This window comes from Mus musculus, chromosome 2 (genome assembly GCF_000001635.26).
Source record: "Mus musculus strain C57BL/6J chromosome 2, GRCm38.p6 C57BL/6J".
NCBI classification, from domain to species: domain Eukaryota; kingdom Metazoa; phylum Chordata; class Mammalia; order Rodentia; family Muridae; genus Mus; species Mus musculus.
This window is the reverse complement of record NC_000068.7, coordinates 167,945,590-167,963,601: the sequence shown is the minus strand read 5'-3', so window position 1 is coordinate 167,963,601 and position 18,012 is coordinate 167,945,590. Positions and strand designations below refer to the sequence as shown.

Genomic DNA, 18,012 nt, shown 5'->3' with positions numbered 1-18,012 from the left:
TTTGGAATCTATGGCAGGAACGTATTCAGATCTTCAGTGGAGCACCAGAGATGATGGCAAGTACCGAAGGCAGAGAAGTGTGGGGAGGACAAGGTGGTATGCACAGGTACATACAAGGACTACTTGGGAAGGCCCACTAGTGGAAGCAGGGGTTTGTGTCAGGCTTATGTGAATGAGTGAGTGGGTGGCAGGGAAGAACAGCAGATGGCTGTGGGAGCGGGTAGACAGGCCAGATCTTGAAGTGCTGGAATGTCAGACCTGAGAGTTGGAACAGCCATGGAAAGGAACATGTCAATAAACACTCCACCACCCAAGTGCCGTCCTGCAGGCAAACACCCATCCCTGCGTGAACAGAAGCACCACATAGGCTCACCCTGTTCTTGCTGGGCTGTCACCAGTCTCAGGATGCTGTCTGGGAGCAATCTGCTCTTTTTTTCTTACATTCTTTTTAAATTTTAAAAAATTAATCATTCCACTTGTTTAAATCTCAAATGATATCCCACTTCCTGGTTACCCCTCAAGCCCCCATCCCACAACCTCCCTCAGCAATCTGCTCCTTCATTAGCTACGACAAGCACAAGCACACTGTGAATAGACTGCCACCATGAAACTGTATGTCTACAAGTGGTTTAAACTCTTGACTCTGGGGTTGGAGTAAAAAAGGGGACAGAAAAGGGGGCCATGGCGACAACAGTCTATCTAGAAATCAGACCCCAGAGACATGCAGAGTGTGGGCAGCTGTCACCTCGGAAGAAAGCGTGAGACTGACAGTGGGGCAGGGGCTGAGCCTCCTCTGAGCAGAGCAGCCATCCCCTCCTAGAGCCGTCCCTCTGGGCTGCTGGGCCTGCTCTTACTTGTGCTGAAATCACAGGGTGACTTTGATTTTCTACAAGAGTTGGCCAGGCCTCTAGACTAGCTAGAGTATAGCACGTGCAAGGTGGACGGCCCATCCATGCCGGAATAAGCTGTAGAGCCCAAGCTCAGGCCCTGCCTTCCTTCATCTCAGAAGCTCACACAGAGTGTGCTGTAGCACCACTTCCATTCTAGGCGGAAGTCTTCAGATGATCTGACCAGACAGCAGGAAGCACCAAAGGCCAGGACCAGGGCGTGCCCATTTGCTCAGTGCTCCATCTGCCTGAGGGCCTCTACTCTCCAGACACAGATGCCACTGATGGCAGATATACACAGAAAGTGTCTAACAGGGAAAAGAAGCCCTCGGTGGACAAACTGTGGAGTTCAGAAAAACTGAGAATAAATACTACTAATACACTCACATCTCAAGATCTCATATTTATTAGCAAGTAAGAACAGGATGCTATGACAAACTAAACAAAAATGTCTTTTGTAATGTAAAACAAAATAGCAAAAATGACAAGCTCAGGTGAAAAGATAAAGAACTCCTTACATACACACACACACACACACACACACACACACACACACACACACACACACACCAGCCACCCCAAAGGAAAGCCAAAAACAAAAAACAAAACAAAACAAAAAGCTGGGCAGTAGTGGCGCACACCTTTAATCCCAGCACTTGGGAGGCAGAGGCAGGTGGATTTCTGAGTTCCAGGCCAGCCTGGTCTACAGAGTGAGTTCCAGGACAGCCAGGGCTGCACAGAGAAACCTGACTCAAAAAAAAAAAAAAAAAAAAATCAGCTAAAGTAAAATATAGTAAACTACAGGTACTGAGACAATAGAAAGTCCCACCAAGTGCCCATGAGAAGCAGAGAAACAACCCCTTCTCTGGACTGTGTAGCCCCAGAGCCTGAGAGGCAGTTCACGGTGGAAGGGCAGCACAGCCTGACTGTACGCTTCCTTCTGCCGACATGAGAAAGACAGCAGCGTCAAGCCGCCTTCCAGCATACTCCCCAAGACATGAGAATCTGACCTGAAGCTAGCCAACAGGGGATTCCAATTGAGATGGGAGAAGGAGGGCGTCAGAATCTGCATGAGAACGAGGTATGCATGGCAGGCCTTCAGAGCCTCCAGCTGCATGACTCCACAAAAACCTGAACTGAGAAAGTGAACTGATCACAAAGCTAGCATTAAAGCCATGGTGAGAGGACACAAACGGTCCGAGTGCCAGTCATGGTGGCCATGGACATCTGTGATGCCAGTACTCAGAGGCTGAGGTCAGCCTGAGCTATACAGCTAGATCCCACCTCAAAGAATCAAAATGATCCCTGGCACCAGGCTGCATAGCTTTCATCTCAGCAGTCAGGAGCAGAGGCAGGTGAATTGCTGTGAGTTTGAGGACAGCCTGGTCTACATAATGAGACCTTGTCTCAAAACAGAACAAATGAACAAGAAATAAGCAGAATGATATTTTTGCATTTAGGGAAGCTGATTCAAGTGTCTCTCACATGCAATTAGTCAGAAATACCAACGTGGATGACAAAGCAGCTGACCTGCCTTGACTGAGATCTCTATTTCTTTTGGAAGTAAACAGGGATAACATCCAGTCCAGCCACACAGAAATGCCTCCAGATTTTCACAGAATACTTTGCTAAGTCAAACAGCAGCACTGGCTTTAACACATCTGCTTTAGTTCCATGCAGTGAATGACTTCTTCTTGCTCCATGGAAGAATGCATTATTTGTTTAAAACTGTCTGCCACAGGGCAGAGCAGGATGGCTTCCTGAAAGCAGTCAGGTGTCCATTAAGAGAGAGGCCCTCATTTCTAATCTCAGACCCAGGCCAGGGCAGGCCCTCAACATAACCTGCGACTGACCGAAAGGCTGATGCTAATACCGTAAGTATACAGCTTTTGACTCTATCCCAGCATGCTTCCCGGCACAGGGTGGAAGTGCCCCAGAGGGAACATGCATCCGAGAACACCCATCAAGCCCATCCTAACTGCTGCAGAACGCACACTCCTGGGGCCTGGTTTGGCTTCTGCAATTGTCGCACACAACCTCCTGACAAGATAATACCAAACTGGTTACTAAAACAGATCCTGAAGCAGAGAATGGAGAACAGCTACCGCACTGACTGTTATTTCCAATATCCAGCCCCCACCCAGGCTCATGCAAGCAACACTGGGAATTCAGGGACCACAAAAAACAAAAGCAAAACAATCCCCACAACATGGAAACAGGAGGGTGTCTTACTGGGAGGAGGAGGGGCTTCCAGGCAGCACTGAGAGGTCAAAGTGACCAACATATGTAATACATCCGTGTGAAGTTGTTGATAAATGAAAAACAAAAACCCCACATGTAAGTAGAATTCGGGGACTAGCAAGTTCCTCTCACTGGCCAGTCTCGACTCCTCTCTAAATGGCATCTGAGTTGAGGGGCTGGCGTGTTACTTGATAGTGTGGGAAAATACTGATTCTCAGATAGTCAGCTGAGAGACTGAAGGAAGGAAGGGCAGATAGACCGGGCAGTGGGGGCTGAGAGGCAAGCACTTCCTGGAACCCAGGCGCAGCCATGGCTGAGAGCACACACGCTTGTCTCTGGCTCACCTAAGATGCTGTGTGTAAGCACCTCAGAGTGGTGAGTGCACAGCAGATTTTATTAACCGGGTCTAACTACAAAGGAGAAAGAAAAATTTTGTGGAGCAAAGAACAATCAGAATAGATAGATCACCAGAGGCTGTCTTTGAATGGAAAACAATACTTCATTCTTTGTATCTTGCTTTGTTTTGTTTGAGACAGGTACTTACATATTACATAGCCTAGGCTAGCCTCCAACTCCCTATGAAGCTGAGGATGACCTTGAACTAATAATCCCAGCAGACAAGCGCTGGGAGTCTGCACAAGCACACCTGGTTTACTGAATAACTACAGGGGCAAAATACCCAGGCTGCAGCTGCAGTCACAGAGAGGAACAGAGGTGTGGGTGTGGGCGGTGGTGATATGGCTTCAGAGAAGCAGCAGTTTCGGAGAGGCTCCCAGAGTGGACTCCAGGGCTTCAGCACTGTGCTGCTAACAGTCCTCCTGCTTGTACAGCTGCTCAAAACACCTAACCCTTAAAAATACCAAAGTGACCTCTGTCACTGCTGATGACCTCAAGCCATTTACAAGAACAAGCCACTTACATAATTATGTTAACAATGACTTTTGGTCCCTAAGGACTGATGTGGTTTTAGCACTGAGAATAACAGCTTTGAGAGGCTGAACTGGCTGGGGGTGGGAGCGTGGATATGAATGAATGGCTTCACACTGGTGAAGTGACCCTGGCCCACACTGCATTTAGAAGCAGCATTCTGAGTTCAGTGTGGCAGGCCAGAGCGTCGGGCTGCCGCTCACCTTACACAGATTACACGGGTAACTAGGATGACACACTCGCAGTTAGACTTGCAAGTGTCCCTGGCTTTGACCCTAATTTTTACAGCCCTTGATAAAGACATCACTTACATTTTCTGTTAAATGTCATGAATTCCACCTTGGGCAGAAATCAATAGGGAGAAAATGAATCAGACTTACAGTAATTGATGTCAATCAAACATATTGGAACCAGTGTCTACTAAAATGCTGAGAACCACAAAACTGTTCCCGTAAGAGAACTGGCTAAAAAAATCGACTTTCACTTCTGTTTTGTTTACCTTCTGCTTTCTATCAGGCCAGTAAGAACTTCACCCGGCTCTTGGCTGCCTGCCGGGGGACAGTGGGACAGTTGACTAACAAGGAATTGGCAGGCATCTGCAAGAGCAATATCTACAATTTTCCTGGCAGGAACCAGTCTGCCCACTGTGTTTCCTCCTTCCAAGGTCCCAAGGGAGAGGCCACATGAAACACCAGTGACATCCCTGATCTGAAGTGACAGTGCTCTCCTTCCGCAATGGATGGATGCTCCCTGCATACTTAGCAGTGTGAACGAGCAGAAAACAGCTCACTAAAACACAACAATGTTGGTCAAGATTTTCCCAAGTCCCTGGAAAGCTGTGTGAGGCTCTGCTAACCAGAACCAAGAAAAAGGCATATGAGATACTCACTGGCCACCTTCTTCTAGAGGCCACATGCTTTCCTACCTGATGTGAGAGACCAAGGATGAAGGAGGCACAGAGATGAAGGCATGATAGCACTGGAAGGAATGGATTTGTGAAACCACAAAAATGAAGTCACAGGCTGGAGAGATGGCTCAGGGGTTAAGAGCACTGACTGCTACTCCAGAGGTCCTGAGTTCAATTCCCATCAACCACATGGTGGCTCACAGCCATCTGTAATGGGATCTGTTATCCTCTTCTGGTGTGTCTGAAGACAGCTACAGTGTACTCATATAAATAAAACAAGTAAGTCTTTAAAATAAAGTCCCAAGCTGGGACCGAGAGGCTATTCTATTCCAAGCAAGCAGGCAGGCATGAGGCTCCACACAGGCAGGCGTTCCTTCAGGCCATCCAGACGCAGCCTGGCACTGTGCCCACACCAGGAAGAGACTCTTCAGATCTCAGCTGTCAGCCTACATGGAGAAGTGCAGGTGACCTTTCACGTCTAGGCAGAACACAGGACTGTATGTCAGGCATGTATACACTCTAAGAATCCCAACATTACAAGGAGACAGAAGTATGTCAAGTTCATGAGCTACCCAGGAGGACCCTGTGTCAAAACCAAACCAAGCCACGAAGTATGTTATGGAATAAATTCATTCTTTTCAAAATTTTAGCAAACCAAAGATTTAAAAAAAATAGGGATATTAAAATGCAAGAAAATTTAAATGGGGTTGCCTTTAATCCCAGTAGTCACGGGCAGAGCCAGGTGAATCTCTGTAAGTTGACAGCAAGCTTGGTCTACACAGTGAGACCCTGTCTTGTGTGTCTGGGTGGGGCAGAGCTGAGGCTGGGGTGATAGCTAAGTGGTCAAAAATACCACTCTTGTAGTTTGGTCTCCAGCACCCACACAGAGGCTCACAGGTCCCAAGGGGGTCTGATGCCCTCTTCTGGCTACCAAGGGCATGTGCATATCACTGGCACATATGCAGAAAAAATACTCATATACATAAAAAAATTTTAATGGAAAGAAAAAAATTGAAAGTTTTGAGACAGGGTCTCACTGTGTAATCCTGGCTGGCCTGAAACTCACTGGAACATCTGCCTGCCTCTGCCTCCAAAACACTGTGTTTAACGTCTACATAAGAAAAAAGAATTTCATGATCTACAGAGTAGCATGGTTGTCCTGGAAGTGAAAATGATTCCAGGCCAAATTCTGAAACTAGGCAGTGGCCCTGCCCCATCTTCATCTCAACTGTGCTTCTTTGTGTAGAAACTTATAGAAAAATATAAGAAGATATTAAATGTTGAATTGGCTAGAGTGGTGGTGTTCCTCTTTAATCATAGCCCAGACAGGCAGATTTCTGTGAGTTCTAGGCCAGCTAGGGATGGATACACACACACACACACACACACACACACACACACACACACACACCCCACAGGCCTAACGAAGTGCTCCAGTTCCAGTTCAATACACAATTGAGGGAAGCCGGGCCGGGCAGTGGCAAAGCCTGGTCAAGCCGAATGGTAACTGAATTGTTGGCTGAGTACAGGACCTGAGCTGCATCCCAGCACTGTACAAAAGGTCGGTATGGCCATGTGCTATGACATCAGGACCCTTTCTGGGAAGAGACAGGATGACTCCGGGGACCCTGCCTCAAGAGAATAGGTGGGTAGTGATCAAGCGGGTCACCCAATGTCCTCAACTGGCCTCCATGTGTGCATAGGGCACAGAACTGCACACGCACTCCCTCCACCCTGCACCATGACAGTGACCTCTAGCCTCAAGGGAAACAAATTTTACTAAGTGCCTTTAATTAAAAAGCTACACTCAGAAGCCTGGTGAGAGCCAGCAAAGGTGCTGACAACCTTAGTTGGCCTCTTGGAACCCAAATTGTGAAGATAGGAATGAACTCCCACAAGTAACCTTCTGACTTCCCCAGCTGTGACACATGCATGCATACACACACAAATGCACAACAACAACAACAACAACCCACATTCACATCCCAGCACCAAGCTCAGTCTGGGCTGCCTTGTAAGGCCCTGCCTCAAACTAACAAAAGGAGTTAAATCTACATCCAGAGTACTATTGCAAACAACACCAGCACACAGCCAAGCCTCAAGCCTCCTAGCTGTGTTACAATATCCTAACTGTGCAGTAAAATGAATGATTCTTCCAAGATCTGTCCCTCTGGTCCTTCTATAGTATGTACCCTAGGACTTTTTAAAGGCGAATACATCAAAAAATATTTTTTCTCCAGCCTGGTCTACAGATTGAGTTCCAGGACAGCCAGGCCTACACAGAGAAACCCTGTCTCAAAAAACATACATACATATATAAGTACACATAATTATATAGTATATAATATGCAGATTCCTGTACAGCTGTGAGATGACGCAGACTTTTCATACCCTTTCTCCTCAGCCAGCGTGTCTGTGAAACTGCAGCAGGGCCAATGTGTGTGTAATATATACATACATACACACATACTCATACACTTTTTTTTTTTTTTTTTTTACAGTGGGGACAGGCAGCAAGCCTCTACTAGTGACATATAATCACCTGCAGAAGCTTTTGAGAGCTAGACCCTTCTTTAAGGATTGGTCTACATTTTAATGCCACAACCCAAATTCCAGAGGAACGTACACCCACGTGCACACTGCTTGTCACTTTTCCTGCAGGTCACTTCCAACCCTCTCAGCTACTGTGGCTTGAACATCCTATGAAGACGTGCACACACTACTTTTCCTCCAAAGCCCAAGAGGTCAGAGAGACAGGTTATCAAGAACCAAGGCCTCCTAAAACCCAGGGTGGACAGGAATTCCGGAACACCAGTGCTGTAGCATGGTCCCACGAGGGCTATGAGCCCTGCTGTGCTGCACTGCCCTCTTCACAGCTTCTTCTGAGATCAGGGAATTGCAGCCCCCGGGCTCACTAGAGCAACCATGTATGAGGACCACAAGCTTGACACCAATTTCCTTCCCTGCCTTCAGTTTGGGCCGAGTGTTGAGGGACGGGGTGTGTGGGGGTGGGGATGTGGGGCTGTGGAATATTGGCCAAGGTCCCTGTCCTCAGCGAGGAGGTAGACCACCTGTGGCCACAAGTTCACTATGTGGAAAGGGAAGGTATCAAGATTGGCTAGTGAAATCAAAAGTACTATCTCAGGCTGGAGAGATGGCTCAGCAGTTAAGAGCACTCACTGCTCTTCCGAAGGTTCCAAGTTCAAATCCCAGCAACCACATGGTGGCTCAAAACCATCTGTAATGAGATCTGACTCCTTCTTCTGGAGTGTCTGAAGACAGCTACAGTGTACTTACATATAAAAATAGATAAATTAAAAAAAAAAAGTACTATCTCTGAAAGTGGCTGCCGGGTAGCCTCTGTAGGACAGAGGGCCAGTGACAGACTCTGTCCCAACAGACTAAGGCTGGCATCAGTGGGAGGAAACTAACTAAACGCCATGGTCCAGCTGTTCAACGGAAACTTCAAGTACAGGACCAAGGGCCCAGGGACTGCCCCTGCCCGAGCATGCTCAGGGACTGCACCACATCACTCTGGGCTCTTGCCACATGACAGTGAGCTTCACCCCAGGCTGGACCAGCACACACGGCTATTAGGCGTTTTATCTCTGCTGCCTATACAGGATACACACCCAGAGGAGCTAGTATTTATGGGCACAGCTCGGTCAGGGAGTGTGTGGGGTCTAATGACATCAGAAAGAGCCCAGGGGACGGCAGGGGACTGGGATGCACAGGATGATAGACAGCACAGAGAGAGAATGGTGACGAGCTGAGAGTCTGTAACTGCTGCCTCTCTCCTGAATGCCGCTGGGATTATAGACATGTGCCACCAGGCCCGGCTGCGAGGGAACAGAAATGTCAGCCCTTGGAAGGCTAGGGAAGAACATGAGTTCCGGGATAGCCTGAGCTACAGTAGGGATCATCTCAAATACAAATGCATTACACACTCTGGCCCTGCTGCAGTTTCACAGACACGCAGCAGGCTGAGGAGAAAGGGTATGAGAAGTCTGCGTCATCTCACAGCTGTACAGGAATCTGCAGTGACCTCACTGAAACTTCAAGAAAGAAAATCTTAGTGGCAGATTCCAACCCAAAATGTCTCCAGTGAGTAGCTGGAGTGACGGGGGTCAGGGAGGGTTTATTCTCTTTCCACAGGATCGGTGAAGTCTACGAAGAAAGTAAGGTTGGTTTATTTGTTTTCAAGACAGGGCTTTCTCTGTGTGGCCTTGGCTGTTCTGCAACTCGCTTTGTAGACCAGGTTGGCCTCAAACTCAAGAGAGAAATTTGCCTGCCTCTGCCCCCCAAGTACTGAGATTAAAGGCACGTGCCACCACCAACTGACTAGAAAAAAAAGAAATATTTAACAGGGGTAAAGGCTTTTGACAGAACTCGAGGTATATAAACACTGTAGCCCAAACTATTAGCTTAGTCTAAGAAAACCCTTAACATTTAAAACATCTGGATAAGGAGAGGACTAAAGTCACTTCCCCGAGGGGTGTGTCAGGAGGCAAACGCTCAGAGACAGAGTCTCAGGTCACATGCTTGCCCTCCTTCCCTGGATTCCACCTGAAGCCACTTCTAAAGAAAAGCCCCACTCTACACCCCAGGCCCCACTCAAGTGCTCGGAGGTCCCCAGAACAGCACCGAGCCTAAGCTGTGATTCACGTGTTCCTCTCCAGCAGCCGCTCCACCTCTGCGGCCTGTCCACCTCCGTCTCTCCGTGAGCTACTCCCGGGAGCTCAGGCACAGGCCCTGGTCAGCACACTGTCAGCCAAGGCAGTCAGGAGCAGTGTGAGTGACTTGGGAGCCCACTACATGTACTTGAACTTGCAGATGACATGGAGAATGCTGAGGGGAAAGGCCAACTCTGATCACAGAGTAACTGTCAGAAAGGTTCTTAGAAGCTTTGCGTCCTGAAACGCTGACTGACTCCAGAAACAGAGGTATCCTGTCTCACATGCAGCACTCTTAAAGTGAGTCACAAGGTGGAGACTGTATGAAATTAACCTAAAAGACCCTCCTTAAACTAGCTGCCAGCCAGAGGCCTCAGACCACTTAGTGTCTTGGAAAAAAACTGCCTCACTCCTTTCTGTGGTAGAAATATTCTGTCTGTGGCATTGGCAATTATGTAATTAAAGAGTTTTTTTTTCTTTTGACAGGGAGAGGGACAGTGTGCAGTTAACACCTGAAGGCTACCTGTGGTGACAAGTCCACAGGGGATTCCAGGCCAGGCAGCAGGGGCACCAGGTGCAAAGGGTATAAAGCCAAAGCCAAAGCCAACCCCAAATTTCTATACAGCTTGGTGCTAGCTAGGCAGGAGGAGCAATGACACTCCAGGTGCTGTAAAGTGTTCTGGTGAGTTCAGCATGGACAACAGCCACCCCCACGCCCAATCAGGGTGCAGCTGCTCTTTTTGCAACTAAAACTATAACTCCCAAAAAGAAGATGCTTCCTCAAGTTAAAATGCAACTATGGGGAAAACTCCCATTCAGTGCATGGGGGCAGGGACTGCCGCAGAGGCAGAGTCTGTGGTGCTGGCCCAGAGGACATGTGAAGCTAAGGCCTCTACCGAGGAGACTGTGTGTGTGTGTGTGTGTGTGTGTGTGTGTGCGTGTGTGTGTGTGAGAGACAGAGAGACAGAGAGACAGAGAGAGACAGAGAGACAGAGAGAGACAGAGAGAGAGAGAGAGAGAGACAGAGACAGAGACAGGATACTGGAATGTCTGGACAGCGACACAGCACATTAGTGATGAACAGGAGCAAAGGCTTGCACCAGCTGAGACGGACTAAAGCCCAGAGATGAGAAGGGCTTCCCAGGAGTGAAGGCTGGAAGTTGTGGATATTCATTCTGTTTTGATATGGGCATAGAAACAGGGTCTGATACCCTGAGCTGGCATCATTCAAACCTGTGACAACCCTCCTGCCTCAGCCTCCTCAGTGTAAGACCACAAGCATTAGCCACCAGCACAGCTCTGGGACATCAGTGTCAGAAAGAAAGCTGGAAGAGAGGTACTAACCGGCACTGAGGATACATGAAGAGATGATGACTTTAAGTTAGTGTGGCCAAGGCTAGGCAGAAACACCACAGTGTCCTGGGCTCTCCTCAATGCAGGACAAAGATCAAGGGGACAAAGCACTCTCCAAATAAAAGAGTTGAAGTCATACTTTAAAAAGAATATAATAGCTGGATGGTGGTAGCGCACACCTTTAATCCCAGCACTTGGGAGGCAGAGGCAAGCAGGTCCCTGAATTGAGGCCAGCCTGGTCTACACAGAGAAACTTTATCTTGAAAATATCTTATGGACATGAGACTTCTAGTATATTTTTATGAAATGTGATGTTTTCACAGGTTAAAGGCTTGGTACTTGAGTGATTTTTAGGACCACAGACTTTTTCCAGAGAAACTTGTATGAACTGGAAAAGACCCAGGCTCACAGGGAAACATCAGCTCAAAGCTGTTTAATAGCACAGCTTCCACACTAAACCAACCCTTTCTGAGATCATAACTATTAAGTGAAGAAAAAGCCCCAGAATCTTCCATCGCACTGTGCCAGACATACTTAGCAACAACGTATGTTTCCAGGAAGCCAGTCCAGCGCCCTGTCTTGGTGCAGCACTCCCAGGCAGGCCTCTTCAGAAGCAGCCATCAAACTTTCCCTTCTGGGTAGACACAAGTGTCCTCACCTATTGACAGTGAAGCAGCAGATGTCAATCTACGGACCAAATGCCTGTACGAACTAGCATTTCATGACCTATTAGGGTGGCTCCCACAGACACCTTTGGCCAATTGGGATAAAGGCCATTTGTAAGTGCAGGAAGGGGGCAATGAACACTGAAGTGACAAATCAAATTGCCACAGGTTGCTTGCTAGTCCTTGTCCCAAAGCCAATGAGGCTGACATGGAGCCATCTGACACTGGACAGCTACTGCCCAGAGACCTATGCAGTCAGTCCTTGCTGCACTCTGACACAGGTGCTCTCCAACACTGATGGGTAGAAGTGCCTGTGTAGGTTCATGGCCTCTCACAATGAGCTTTGTCTGAAAACTGAACTGAAGTTAGAAACCTCGGAGGGCAGTGAAGCTGCAGCTAAAAGCTGCTTCTTGTGCAACATGCTCCCCAGGGATGCGAGTGACACCGAGTTCATGCATGTCTGCGATGAGTCACCTGGGTCCCACGGCCCTCACGGCAGGCAGCATTACTCATGAGAACCCTGCAAAGCACTTGACACTGTACCAGGCTGCTACAGAAGACCATGCGGTCCAGAAATAGGCGACTGACTCTGTAGACCAGAGGCAAACACCCAATGGGCTCTTACCTGGGAATCCATAAAGCACAGAAGCCATGAAGACGCCCTAGCTGCCTGTCGCTGCTCTCCAGACCCCATGACTCTAGCCTGATGATAGTTCTGGGGCTCACACTTACTCTGAGCCCAAATCACTCTGTCCTACTGAATCCCTCAGCATCAGACTGACTTAAAAGGAAGGAAGGGAGGGAGGGAGGCAGGCAGGCAGGCAGGTAGAAAGATTGCCTCCAGTGGCGTAGGAGCCTGGAAAGGGGCAGGCAGACATAAGCCTCCAGGCGAACCCCAATGCTACTCATTCATAAAAACCATTGCCACATGAAGTCATGTGATAGTAATAGAGCTTCAGGTAAACTAAGGGGGTTTATGTAACTTTATGCTGCGTGCAGGGTGTGCATGTAACTAACTTCCGGCAGTGTCTACAGGAAAACACAACCTGAGTGCCAAGCAAACTCCGAGCTCCTGAGGTGTGGCACATCCACGGAGAACTGTCTGTACTGTCACGCATGGTTACCATTCTGAGCCTGTGCCAGCTAAGGAAAGTCCATCTCAACACTCTTCTGTGAAGTGACCCAGGTACAATTGAAGGTGCTGTGTACCTCACAAGCCAGGTGTCCTGGGACACTGAGACCTGGACAGTTTTTATGAAAGCCTCTCTCAGTTTAGAACTGATTACTCAGGGACATTTAAAAACAAGTGTTTCTGAAGGTTACTATCGTCCATTTTCCAGTGTTTATTCAGCTCTGTGGTTACAAGCTCATGCTTGCTTTTGCCATCTTCTTCAGTGGGCACTGGCAGGTACAGAAAGTCCCTAAACACGGAGGCAAGTAGTAGCCATGACAGACCAGAATGCCTGCAGCCTGTGCGGCATCACAAGGTATGCTCAGGGAGAAGCCACAGAGCTGGGTTACCAAGCCCAGGGCCATGTCACATGCTTGTTTTCTTATAGGGAAACAGCCCTAAGATTCCCCCATGTCTGCAACTGCTAGTGGCCACTGCAGTGGCTATAGCAGCATAGGCCCAGCCCAGACCTATACATTGGAAACCCCACCAGCCTCCATACCAGTCCTGTGACCACTCCATTCTCATCTCTTCCACTTCTAACCTTCAGCCTGTACTCTAAGAAAGGTGGGCCCATGTTTCAAAGCTCTGTTTTTACACAGATCTGGGGAGCTACAGGCTTGGTCTTGCTGGCTGGGCACATCAGCAGCCTGGGCACAGTGTCTGTCCCCTTCAAACTGGGGAGAATGGAGACTTGAGGCTCCACAGTAGCAGAGCTGCACAGAGAGGATGCTGGGCAGGGCAGACGCCTCCTCCTAGGCCACAAGCCTGCTCTGTGCACTCTGATCATAGTCGATCTTCTCTGTCTCCTGCTGTCACTCACCAGAGGAGTTCTGCTCATCCCACAGAAGACCACAAATGCCTCTGCTGTAAACTCAATCACCTTCACACAGGAGTGAGCCCCCTTGTGTGAAATGCACTGAGGCTTAAGCACCCCAGACAACTCTCTGCACAGGAGCAGCAGACTGGCAGGGCCAGGATAGACAAGCCAGACTCCCTGGACAGACTAGGGCCTTCCTTCTCCATTCAAACCACACCACTCATTTCACAAGCTCCAAGGGGAAGGAGTGTCCAAAAAACCAAGCCCTGAATGGTCTTCAGGGCTGGACCAGGATAACACTTCAAGAGGGGGTTAGGTACCAATGCAGAGAAACACCTCACTTGTCCAGAATTTTTGCTGGGCACTTTCTGGCAAGATCAGAATCTCAGGAAATACCACACAAATGAAAACACAGAAGCAACGTGGTCAGAATGACCTAACGCTGAGAACACACGACTCCCTTCTCCCCAGCCACAGAGGCATATGCTAAGGAAGCTGCTTCCTGCAGCCTGATGGCCTGACTCAGCCCCTCCACTTCCTCTCAGCTCAGCCTGGCTCCCACCGATGCCCTCTCTCTCTCTGGCAGTGCCCTATAACACAAAGCTAGATCGGCAAGTCATGCACATGTCAGGGGGAGCAGCGAGGAGGAACTCAGTCCTATCATGCATCAACATGGCCTGGACAGGCCCTCTGAGATGAAGTGTAGGCTCATGCAAGATTCTGCTAGAGTCACCACCAGCAGGTGTTACACAGTTCTTCCTCAGAAAGGGTTTCCAGGCTTGGTAGGGGCTTAGCTAATATGCCTATGAGACACAGGAAGAGTGCACTCCCCAGCACCAAACAATGGTCAAGGACAGAACAGAACAGGGCATGGTGGTGCACAACTTTAATCCTAGCACTTGGAGGCAGAGGGAGGAAGAATTCTGAGTTTCAGAGCAGCCTTGTCTTTGTAGCCAGTTCCAGAACAGCCAGGGCTACATAAAAAGACCTTGTCCCAAACAAGCAGACAAACCAAAACAAGCAAGCAAACAAGCAAGCAAGCAAGCAAGCAAGCAAGCAAGCAAGCAAGCAAGCAAAGGACAGGTCAAGCACACTAAACGCTGCCCGGCTCAGGGTGTAAGGTAAAGTGTCCACCGACGGATCAAAGAGGAAGCCAGCTAGCAAAGGGGAGCAACGCGCCAGACATCATGTCAGCGGCTTGGGAACATGAAGCCCACAGTCCCAGTGCCAAGGAGTAACTGGAAGGTGAACAATGCGCACAGCGCTAATCGACTGCGAAAATATCCCTGCAGCTACAGGACCTGGGAAGCCGAGGCAGGAAGGCCTGCAGTACACGTGAGACTGAAGACAGTCTGAGCTACCTTACACAGAAAGACAATTTCAAATACAATAAAATAATGGCTGGCCATGGTCTTGACAAGAAAGGAGCAGCTGGAAACCTGGAGTCAGGAGAAAGCATGCCGGAAAGAGGGGAGCAGTCGATTAAGGACCATGGAAGAGGGAGCTGTGAGCCGTCTGGGCTTCGAGGATTTCAAAGGCTGGGGCAGGTGTAGCAGGACCCATGGGACACCACGTTACCAGGGGACTGGGTCAGTCTGAGATAGTCCAGGGTGGTGCAGCAGTCTTGGGGAGGCAGGTGGACTGGCCATGAGCCAGGTAAAGTGAAGGAGCAGAGAATGATATGCTTAAAGTATCACAAGGCCTGGAGCTAAAGTGCCCGGCACAGCAACTTAAGAGAGCCCAAAGCACATAGGAGGGGCAAGTGCACAAACCTGCACCTCCCCGACCTCAAGGGCTTCCCTCTCCTAGCAGAGCAGAACTAAGGAACTAGTTGTGAGGCAGCTTGTACTGTGCACTTCATCTCCACTGCTCTCTGACAAGTGCTTGCCTGGTGCTAGCGTTTGACCACAGACACCTGTGTCTCAACAACCAGGTCCACAGGCTTGAGACAAGACAGGGCTTGACCACTGTGCTTCCCATGTGTACCCTAAGGTACATACTTGGACATACAAAGGACAGCACAGAAAACCAAATGGGACAGTCCCATCCAAGTCACTCATCAGCCATGAAGACAAACCAGGCACTGCCTGTTCTTACGCTGTCATCCACCCATAGGGAAAAGCCTTCTCTTGGAGGTCTTCAAGCCATTCTGAGAATGCATCTTGGTGTGTAACCTAGACTGGCCTCAAACTCACAATCCTCCTGTCTCAGCCTCCCAAATGCTGTAACTACAGCTGTGTGTTATCATGTCCAGCTCAAGAATTATTTTTAAAAAACTACTTGTGTTGGCCAAGGATGTGGCTCAGTGGTGGAGCACTGGCCTGACATGGAGACGCCAGGTTCCATTCTCAGCACACACAGTGTGATGTGCTGGGCTCATGCCTGGGCTCTGCTGCATGATGTTCCTAACCAGAATTGAAAGAAGGGAAGAAGGGCCGAGGGCACCAGTCAGTAGTAGAGCACTGCCTAATGCATACTATCACCACCCCAAAAGTAAACAGCCAGTGTTTTCACAAGGATGGTGTCTGCAGATAATTAGTTTGGACTGTTCCTATGTGATTAGGAGTTTGATGAATATAACTGGAAAAACAGGCAGTAAGCAGTGCTCTATCCACAGCTACGTGAGGTAATTTTTGTTTTTAAATGTACTTAACCACAGAAGTCTCACAAGTTGTAATCCTAAAGTCTGTAACTCAGCCACTTAAAGTGAGAGAACTGGCATCCATGGAGACAGCTTGTGCTTGAATCCTAGCACTGAAACATGAAAAGGCTGAGGCAGGAAGATCATGAGCTGTCCACCTTGGACAACATAATGTGACTCTGTGTCTAAAATACAGAACTTGGGCATTGGTGAGAATGCTTAGCAATCAGGACCCTGCCACCAAGCCTGACAACCTGCATCTGATTCCCAGGCTCCACACAGTAGAAAGAAAACCCCAACTCCTGCAAGCTGTTCTCTGACCTACAGACACAGACACACAGACACAAGTGGAAAGAGGGCTAGGGATCCAGCTCAGGGCTAGAGGGCTTGCCTAGCATGTAGAACATTATAAAAATAATAATGAATTAGTAAGATGATTATCACTGATCTTTTGTTTTATTTTTTCGAGACAGGACTTCTCTGTGCAGCCTCAGTTGTCCTGAAACTCACTCTGTAGACCAGGCTGGTCTTGAACTCAAATATCTGCCTGTCTCTGCCTCCCAAGTGCTGGGATCAAAGTCATGTGCCACCTCCGCTGCCTGGTTATCACTGATCTTAAATCCTCTTACAAGGTACTAGACTTGAACATCACTCAAAGATCTGGATAACAAGAACTACTAATAAACAGGCCATACGATAAACTAGCCAACATCACTAAAAATATCCCTTATAATCCACAAATAAATAATGCCTTTATTCTAGGTGCCTGCTGCAGATCAGGGCTGGCCAAACATCTTCAACTTATTCTTAGTATGACAGCTAGTGTCTGAAGAGTCTGCTTACTTATTTCTTTAGAATAGGAACTTACATATCCCAGGGTGGCCTCAAATTCACTGTGTAGTCAAGGCTCCTCCTACCTCTACCTCCCAGAGCTGGGATCCTAGGCATGCGCCACCATGCTTGGTTTACACAGTGATGGGGATCAAACCCAGGACTTCAAGCATGCTGGGCCAGCTACATCCTTAAGCCCTATTCCTTTTTTTCTTTTTAAAAAAGATTTATTTATTTTATTTATATGAGTACACTATAGCTATCTTTAGACACAGCAGAAGAGGGCATTGGATCCCACTACAGATGGTTATGAGCCACCATGTGGTTGCTGGGAATTAAACTCAGAACCTCTGGAAGAGCAGTCAGTGCTCTTACCTGCTGAGCCCTCTCCCCAGCCCTAGGCTGTTTTTTAATGGCATCTTTACGTCATTCTCTGCAGGAGAAGCTACTTTCTCACAATGAACACCAGAGCTCCTGTCTATAGTGTGCGCTGCCTACCCTCTTTAACTACTACAACCTCCATGTCACCCTGACAGAGGGAACAGATAAAAAGAAGACAAGGGAAATGTGCATGGACACACAAAGACAGACAGACAGACAGACAGACAGACAGACAGGTGTTATCTTGCACCTGGGTTACTGGCTCCCTGTGGGAGGAAAGCTCCTATCACTGTGACCTGGGATGTCTGTCACCTGAACTACAAGCTTCTAAGGGCAGGGAGCTCCTGGATCGCCTCTGCCTGACACAGAGGCTGGGGCCCAGTGGCTGCTGGGCACCTGACAGATGCTGGCCAGCAAGGGCTTAGGTCTAGGAGAGAGCAGTGAGAGAGGTTTGGCCCTGGCCCTGAGCTGTGACCATGCCATCTGCCCAGCGTAGGGAGTGTTCCAGTGCTAAC

The 18,012-nt window shown here is 48.6% G+C and overlaps 1 protein-coding gene across 2 annotated transcripts in view; it reads right to left on the bottom strand.

Annotated features, from left to right (window-relative positions):
* The window catches only part of Ptpn1 (protein tyrosine phosphatase, non-receptor type 1), a 48,636-nt gene that overhangs the window by 15,784 nt on the left and 14,840 nt on the right, over positions 1-18,012 (bottom strand). The window contains exon 2 of one of the 2 annotated variants that reach the window (XM_006498981.4): positions 11,523-11,646. The exons of the other annotated variant lie outside the window; for it this stretch is intronic. The gene's annotated coding sequence lies outside the window, so the exon portion shown is untranslated. The remainder of the gene's footprint in view (positions 1-11,522; positions 11,647-18,012) is intronic. 2 annotated transcript variants of the gene reach the window in all.